The 8606-nt window shown below is 43.4% G+C and overlaps 1 non-coding gene across 1 annotated transcript; it reads left to right on the forward strand.

Moving 5' to 3' along the window:
- Positions 1–4937: 4937 nt before the first annotated feature.
- LOC130102625 (5S ribosomal RNA) lies at positions 4938–5056 on the forward strand. Its single transcript, XR_008809244.1, has one exon. It is a non-coding gene; the product is annotated as a 5S ribosomal RNA (ribosomal RNA).
- Positions 5057–8606: the final 3550 nt, after the last annotated feature.

Genomic DNA, 8606 nt, shown 5'->3' on the forward strand with positions numbered 1-8606 from the left:
CAAAATACGCATGGGCTATTCCTACTCCAGACCAAACAGCTGTTACCACTGCCGGTGTACTCTGGCGAGCTGTTATCCAGCCCTTCGGGTGCCCCGAGACTCTTCACTCGGATCAGGGCCCGAACTTTGAAGCTAGGGTCATACAAGAACTGAGCCGCCTTTATGGGTGCCGGAAGACTCGCACTACCTCGTATCACCCCCAAGGTAACGGGGGGTGCGAGAGGTTCAACCAGACCCTGTTGGGGTTACTCGGGACCTTGGAAGCCGACCAACAGAGTCAGTGGGAGGAATGCCTCCCTGCCCTAGTACAAGCCTATAATAACAGTGTACACAGCACCACAGGTTATGCCCCGGCATTCTTGATGTTTGGGAGACACATGCGGTTACCGGTTGATCTGTTGCTGGGGACTAAGCCTACGGAGGGAGTTCAGAGTACGACGGAGTGGGTGGGTCGTCATCATCGGCAGCTCCATTACGCCTACCGTCGGGTTACGGACCATCTGAGCGCAGCAGCAGCCAAAAATAAACGGCTGTATGATCGGACAGCTCGAGAAGCCCCCCTACTGCCCGGAGAGCGAGTATTGGTGCGAGACAATCGACGCCCAGGGAAGGGCAAACTCAGCGACCGTTGGGAGACTGTACCGTATGTGGTGGAACGCCAACAAAAGCCTGATCTACCTGTGTATACCGTTCGCCCTGAAGGAAGGCTAGGCCCTGAGCGGGTACTCCACCGGAATTTGCTTCGTCCTTGCCCAAATTATTTGGCCCCGATGGAAGAGGCCCCTGAACGGTCTATGACTCCAGTAGCTCCATCAGTGGGATGGGCCGTGGTCCCAAGGGGCCCCGAAATCGAGGCAGCAAGAGCAGTCCCCTTATCCCCACCTCGACGTTCCCAGAGGGACAACCAGGGGAGGCCACCCCAGCGATACGGCGAGTGGGCCGAAGTTTCCCGGTCCTAGGGACTAGTCCCGAATGGCAGGGGGGGATGTCACCGGGGTGACAAAGGCAGGCGGAGCCTTTTGGTCACGGCCGGGTTTCCGAGGGGAGGGATTTCCGGTGTGGGACCCGGGGGACTCCAGTTCCGGAGAACTCCGAGCAGAGACGGAGGATGTTTAGTTGATACGGAACGGGTGCGGGAGAGGATGATTGCGATCGCGATTGGGACGCGTTGTCAGTTGGGAAGGATAAAAGGACATTTCATCTTCAACAAGCAGGAAGGAGAGAGGAATAGCGGCGGGAGATATTCGGGTGAATCTGGAGATGTGGAGATGCGGGGAGGAGAACTGTGGTGGATAAGAGATAAGTGCTGTTGATGTTTGGATTGAGAAATGAGAAATCTGGTGGAGGACGTGATGAGAGGATAAGTGCTGTTGATGTTTGGACTGTGATATGAGAAATCTGTTTGGAGGATGTGATGAGGCTGCATGAAGTGTAATTTTGTCTTTTTGGAGGAAGTTGAATGTCCCACGCTCCATTGGAAGAAGTCCAAGAGATTGTGAGAGGTGCAGTGGACCAGACCCCCTGTCTCCGCCCTAGTTTGTGAGTGACGAGACTTTGCAGTGTTGTTCATTAATGTAAACACGTGTGCAGATTTGTGCGAGTTGCAGTTGAGCACGAGTGGAGGTGTAATGCAGTGACATTGGGGAAGCGGACCTGGCTGTGGAGACATCGTCCGCGACTCATTGGATGGAGACCATTGGAAGAAGTCATCTAGTGGTGAAATTCTCCTTTTCTCCTCTTTAATCGTTACGGGGCATTGTGAAGTGTTAGTTTGCTGTGGAATCCTCATCTCCTCTCTGTCTGAGCCCTGTGAATAGAGCCAGCTTTGCTGTGGAATCCTCATCTTCTCTCTGTCTGAGCCCTGTGAATGGAACTAGCTTTGCTGTGGAAACCTCATCTTCTCTCTGTCTGAGCCCTGTGAATGGAGCTAGCTTTGCTGTGGAATCCTCATCTTCTCTCTCTGTCTGCCGGAGCCTTGTGAGTAGAACCAGCTTCGCTGTTGAATCCTCATCTTCTCTCTGTCTGAGCCCTGTGAATGGAACTAGCTTTGCTGTGGAAACCTCATCTTCTCTCTGTCTGAGCCCTGTGAATGGAACTAGCTTTGCTGTGGAAACCTCATCTTCTCTCTGTCTGAGCCCTGTGAATGGAGCTAGCTTTGCTGTGGAATCCTCATCTTCTCTCTCTGTCTGCCGGAGCCTTGTGAGTAGAACCAGCTTCGCTGTTGAATCCTCATCTTCTCTCTGTCTGAGCCCTGTGAATGGAACTAGCTTTGCTGTGGAAACCTCATCTTCTCTCTGTTTGCCTGAGCCCTGTGAATAGAGCCAGCTTCGCTGTAGAAACTTCATCCTCTCTCTCTCCGCCTGAGCCCTGTGCATAGAGCCAGCTTTGCTGTTGAACCTTCATCTTCCCTCTGTCTGCCCGGGCCTTGTGAAGAGAGCCAGCCTTGCTGTCGAATCCTCACTCCTTTCCATCCACCTGGATCCTGTGAGTAAAGTCGTTATACTGCTGCACGCCCACCTGTGTCCGCCGTCCATCCGAACCCTGGGAAGCGAGCCAGCTCTGTGCTGATTCCGTATTCCTCTCCGTCCACCCGAATCCTGTGAAGAGAGAGACAGTTCTGCTGTGAATCCGAGAGAAACAGTTCTGCTGATAATTCTTACCTGTCCTCTACCTGTCTGAGCCCCGAGAAGAGAGCCAGTCTTGTGGCTGATTCCGTACTCCTCTCCGTCCATCCGAATCCTGGGAAGAGAGAGACAGTTCTGCTGTGAATCCGAGAGAAACAGTTCTGCTGATAATTCTTACCTGTCCTCTACCTGTCTGAGCCCCGAGAAGGGAGCCAGCTCTGTTGCTGATTCCGTATTCCTCTTCGTCATCCGAATCCTGTGAAGAGAGAGAGACAGGTCTGCTGTGAATTTGAGAGAAACAGTTCCGCTGATAATTCTTACCTGTCCTCTACCTGTCTGAGCCCCGAGAAGAGAGCCAGTCTTGTGGCTGATTCCGTACTCCTCTCCGTCCATCCGAATCCTGGGAAGAGAGAGACAGTTCTGCTGTGAATCCGAGAGAAACAGTTCTGCTGATAATTCTTACCTGTCCTCTACCTGTCTGAGCCCCGAGAAGGGAGCCAGCTCTGTTGCTGATTCCGTATTCCTCTTCGTCATCCGAATCCTGTGAAGAGAGAGACAGGTCTGCTGTGAATTCGAGAGAAACAGTTCCGCTGATAATTCTTACCTGTTCTCTGCCTGTCTGAGCCCCGAGAAGAGGGCCAGTTCTGTGGCTGATTCCGTACTCCTCTTCGTCATCCGAATCCTGTAACAAGAGAGACAGTTCTGTTGTGAATCCGAGAGGAACAGTTCCGCTGATAATTCTTACCTGTCCCTTGCCTGCCAGAGCCCTGAGAAGGACCAGTTATACGGCTGAAACCTCACCTTCCTCCAGTTGGCTTGAGGTTGTTTTTACTTAATTTATTCAATAAAGATTCTGTGTTTTTCTACATTACTTTGCCTCTGTGTCCTCTGTGGTGTTGGCTCCTCGCGGTGGTACGTGAGTCGGGGGCTGGGACGGCCGGTCATCTGGCGTCCACTCCTCCCCCGACCCGGTGACATATACTTTAGTAGCTGAACCATAGGGTTAGCGATAATGGGAGAAAAGAAATAAAAGGCATTTTAATAGAAGGGAATAAAACAGAACAAAAAATTTTCCAGTATGCGGACGATACCACTTTGTTTTTAAAAGATTACAATAGTGTTGAAAAAGCTATGGGAATTTTTGGTAAATACTGTCGGGGTTCAGGAGCAAAAGTAAATAAGGAGAAAACTGAATATATGAAGATTGGTAAAGTGGAAGTACCACAAAGAAATTGGTGTTACAAAGAACAAAAAAGCAACATAAAAATTGTAGGTATTACACTTGGATGTGATGAAATTACTAATAGAGAAATAAATTGGGATGAAGTTGTGAACAAAATGGAAAAAAGATAAATTTTTTGGATAATGAGAGTCTTGTTCCTAAAAGGGAAGGTGCTTGTTTTAAATTCTCTTTTTCTTTCTAAAAATGTGGTTTGTTTTAAGTGTCGTTTGTTTACCAGAGTGGGTATATAAGAGAATAAAAGCTATGGTTTTAAAGTTTCTTTGGGATGGAAAGCCATCTAAAATTGCATATTATACAATCATCGGAAAGGTGGAAGATGGAGGATTAGGACTTATAGATCCATGGTTGAGAATGAAAAGCATGAGGATTAAAATTGTTAAAAAGTTTTTAAATGAAGAAGATATTCCGTGGAAAAGTGTAATGAGTTACTTTATTAATAAGTGTGGGAAAATGGGAGATGACTTTTTATGGATGGCTTTTAAGGATAATATGCTAGGATAATATGTTAACTTTGTTAACACTTGCAAGATATGCTATATGGAGGAGGAGGAATATTATGAAACAAAAGAAAAAATAAATATCGATAGCTTTATTATATAAACAAATCTTGATGGAGGAAATACACATTTTATATGATTATTGTAAAACACTGGAAAATATGGAAATATTTGATCAATTTATTATAAAAGATAATCCATATGTTGTAAGAACTTGGACTGGTTTTGAAGTGCTATTACCAGGAGATGTTTGAATGTTTGAATATGTAAAATCATGTTATTTTAAAGTGCTGATATTAGGAGATTTTCGAATGTTTGAATATGTAAAGTATGTGATTTTAATGTAAATTATTTTAATTAAAAAATTTTTTTAAAAAAATCTCGTCTGATCTCGGAAGCTAAGCAAGGTCGGGCCTGGTTAGTACTTGGATGGGAGACCGCCTGGCAATACCAGGTGCTGTAAGCTTTATTGTTTAAAAAAAAAAAAAAAAAAGAAGAGTCAATGAGCTTCTTCAAAAAGCCGGAAATAGTCTCTTTGTTTATTCAAAAAAGCCAATTTTGGCAGCAGATTTCGCTTACGGCCATACCACCTTGAGCACGCCCGATCTCGTCTGATCTCGGAAGCTAAGCAAGGTCGGGCCTGGTTAGTACTTGGATGGGAGACCGCCTGGGAATACCAGGTGCTGTAAGCTTTATTGTTTAAAAAAAAAAAAAAAGAAGAAAAAAGAGTCAATGAGGTTCTTCAAAAAGCCGGAAATAGTCTCTTTGTTTCTTCAAAAAGCCCAATTTTGGCAGCAGATTTCGCTTACGGCCATACCACCTTGAGCACGCCCGATCTTGTTGGTACGATCCAGGAAGTGAGTTGGCTGCAGTTGGAGAGGAAGGCTCTCCCCCATTTTTGTTTTTCTATTTGTGTTTGTTTTTTTGAGTTTTGTTACTTTAAGTTAGTTTTTTCCCGCTTTTTTTGTTTGTCAAACCACCTAACAGCAGCTTTTAGCTGGCTGGAGGGTGGTTATTTTTTTTCCTTTTGCAAACATGGACGGATTAATGGCAAACAACACTGGAATGGTTGGAGGAACACGTATGGCTATCGACACTGGACTGGCAGGAGGAACACGCAAGGCAAACGACAATGGACTGGCAGGAGAAAAACGCACGGCAATCGACAATGGACTGGATAATCGACCACGAGTGAGAAATGGAAACACCAGAGATGTGAGAGAGAAAATCAGCGAAAGGAAATATTTAAAAGAGGCTACAGTGATTGTGAATGTGGAAAACGTGATTGAGGTAAAAGCGGATGATATCATTAAAGCTGTAACGAAATTATGTGGACATGTGGAAATTTTAGCGCTAAACCAAGACAAGGAAAGGAATATGAACTGACAATGGAAAAAGAAGAAATGTGTGACAAACTGACTGATGGACTGGTAATAAAAGGAGTGAAATGTGAAGTGAAAAATCTGCAAAACAGAGACTATGTTGTTTCCTTCATGCACCTGCCCGTCTATCTTGATGATGATGAAATTTAAGATAAATTGGAAGGATGGAGAGTTACTCCCATCTCGAAAATAAAAAGAAGATGTTATCCGGGCACTGACATAGAGGACGGAACAAGGTTCCTAAAGGTGAGGTTCCCCAAAGAGGTGGTGTCGCTACCGTACAGCACAAAGCTGGAAACAGCGGAAGGGCCACAGTATTTTAGGGTGGTGCACAGTCACCAGGTGAAGACCTGTCGGCTGTGCACGAGCCCAGAACACCTACTGAAAGACTGCCCAGAATTTAAGTGCTACAAATGCGAGGAGAGGGGACATTTTGCAAGAGATTGCAATGCTGTCAGGTGCCCGGATTGCAGAGAAACGTTAAATAAATGTGAATGTGAGATGGAGGAAGAGGAAGGAGGTAGGGAAAATCAGGTAGACGGACAGATGCATGAAGGAAACAACGAGGAGGAACGGCAAATTGATGAAGGACAACAGGAAGAAAGCCTACAACAAGAAATGGAAGGAGCAGTGGGTATCAGAAAGGAAGGAGAACAAGAGAACGATAAAGAACAAACAATGGAGCAGGACACTCAATGGACAGTTATGGACATTTCGGACAGTTCTAAAAGTTACCTGGATGACGTGGAGAAAGATGGACATGAAAAGAAAGATCAAAGTGAGACTGAAATTGAAGAAGAAACAACGATGGACAAAGACAGAGAGGGGAAAGGACAATTAAGAAGAAGACTAGTAAAGGTAAAACCAAATATTGGTAACTCAAGAAAAAGGACTATTTTAAAGGTTTTAGATAAAAGTGAAAATAGGTTTGAAGTGTTAAAGGATCTGGAGGGAGAAGATGAAGATTAATGGTTTAAGTATTTATTTGTTTTTCTTTTTATGGCTTTTAGTTGTGTTACTTTTAATGCCAGAGGACTTTTAGATGTAAGAAAATTTGAGAAAATGAAGAAAATGTTCAAGAATGAAGATGTGATTTTATTACAAGAGACCAACTGAAGGGAAGGTTTTATGACTGAAATAAGAAAAAGATGGAACAGAGATATTTTATATAATAATGGGGATGATAGGCAGGGCAGAGGTGTAGCGGTTTTAATAAAGGAAAACAGAGGTGTAAAAGGTATAACAATATATAATGATAAAGAAGGGAAATGTATGGCAGTAGAAATGGATTTTGAGGGGAAAGTAGTAGTTGTAGTGAATGTTCATGCGCCAACGGAAGAGAACGAAAAGAAAGAGTTTTTTAGTGTTTTAAGAGAATTCTTAAAGAAATATAAAGAAGTAATAATGATGGGTGATTTTAATACTGTTTTTAGCAAATTAGAAATGGGTGAGGGAATGGTTTTTAAAAGTGGCAAAGGAAGAAAAGAGTTGAAGCTATTAATGAAAGAAAATAATATGATCGATGTATGGAGAGAAAGAAATGAAAAAACGAGAGAATATTCAAGAAGACAATTAGTGGGGAATTTTATGTGCAAAACAAGAATTGATTTTATATTATGTACAAGGAACGTTGAGGATTTTATCAGTAGTATTAAATACGAAGAAACAAGTCTAAGCGATCATAAACCAATTTTTATGCAAATAGACTGAAGTTCTGTGAAAAGAGGGCCGGAGTATGGGTTTTAAACACAGAGATTTTAAAGAATGAAGATTATGTTTTAAATGTTAAAAAGATTATTGAAACTGAAAAGGAGAACGAAATGTATATTGAGGATAAAAGAATATGGTGGGAAAATACAAAATTTTTAGTTAAAAAATTTACTATGAAGTACTGCAAGCTAATACAGAAAAGTAAGAGAAATACGGAGAGAGAAATAAGAGAAAAATTGAAAAAAAGAATTAAATGAGAATGGGAAAGATATACAAAAAATAAAAGAATTAGAGGGTAAATTGAAAGAAATGGAAGAGGAGAAATATGAAGGAGCAAGACTAAGAAGTAAGGCAAAATATACGGTGGAGGGCGAAAAATGTACAAAGTTTTTCTTCGATCTAGAAAAAAGTAGAGGGAAAGCGAAAATGATAAAAGAAATTAGAGGAAATAATGGAGTGGTTCAGGGCCGTGCACAGGGGGGTGGCCCGGTGGCTAGAGCCACTGCCCTTCTGCCCTCATCAGCTGAGGTGCCCCTCTCGCCCCCCTCCCTAAACCTCCAGAGGATTTCCATAAAAACGTTGTTATCGCTCCAGAATTTTCGCACGTTAAAAAATAAATACGACCTCACGTTATGTCAATCACACTTGCACAACTGCCTCCGAAACTTTCGTCCGTCATAAAAAAAAAATCGAATCGGGTAAAAATCGAATCGAACCGTAGCCAGTTTGAATGGAGTTTGAATGGTGTTTTGACAATTCAGAGCCAACGAATCACGAATACGAAAAAACGCAGTGTGCAAAGGCCTTTATTCTGTATTCTGTATTCTTTTTCTGTGCGTGCACACACACACACAAACACACACAACCCGACGCGTGCAGCCCTGCACATAGACAGAGCAGCGCGCAAGGACTGAACTGAGCTCTCTTTCGCGTCTGAATGGACAAATACACACAACATTATGTCTAAATTTCCGTTTTGGAGAGTATTCACTTAAACGCAGTCAGTTATGTCTTTACAGAACGTACAGTTGTGAGAATATCGGATGTGCATCAGTGCAATTGGATCTGCACACTCGGTCTTAAAGTGACAGTGCGTAATAAACCTAATGCCGTCTGTGCACTTAATATTAATCAAACAACAAAATAAAAA

The sequence above is a fragment of the Rhinichthys klamathensis genome, unplaced genomic scaffold (genome assembly GCF_029890125.1).
Source record: "Rhinichthys klamathensis goyatoka isolate OS25496 unplaced genomic scaffold, OSU_Roscu_1.1 h1tg000011l_1, whole genome shotgun sequence".
In the NCBI taxonomy this organism is placed as follows: Eukaryota; Metazoa; Chordata; class Actinopteri; order Cypriniformes; family Leuciscidae; genus Rhinichthys; species Rhinichthys klamathensis.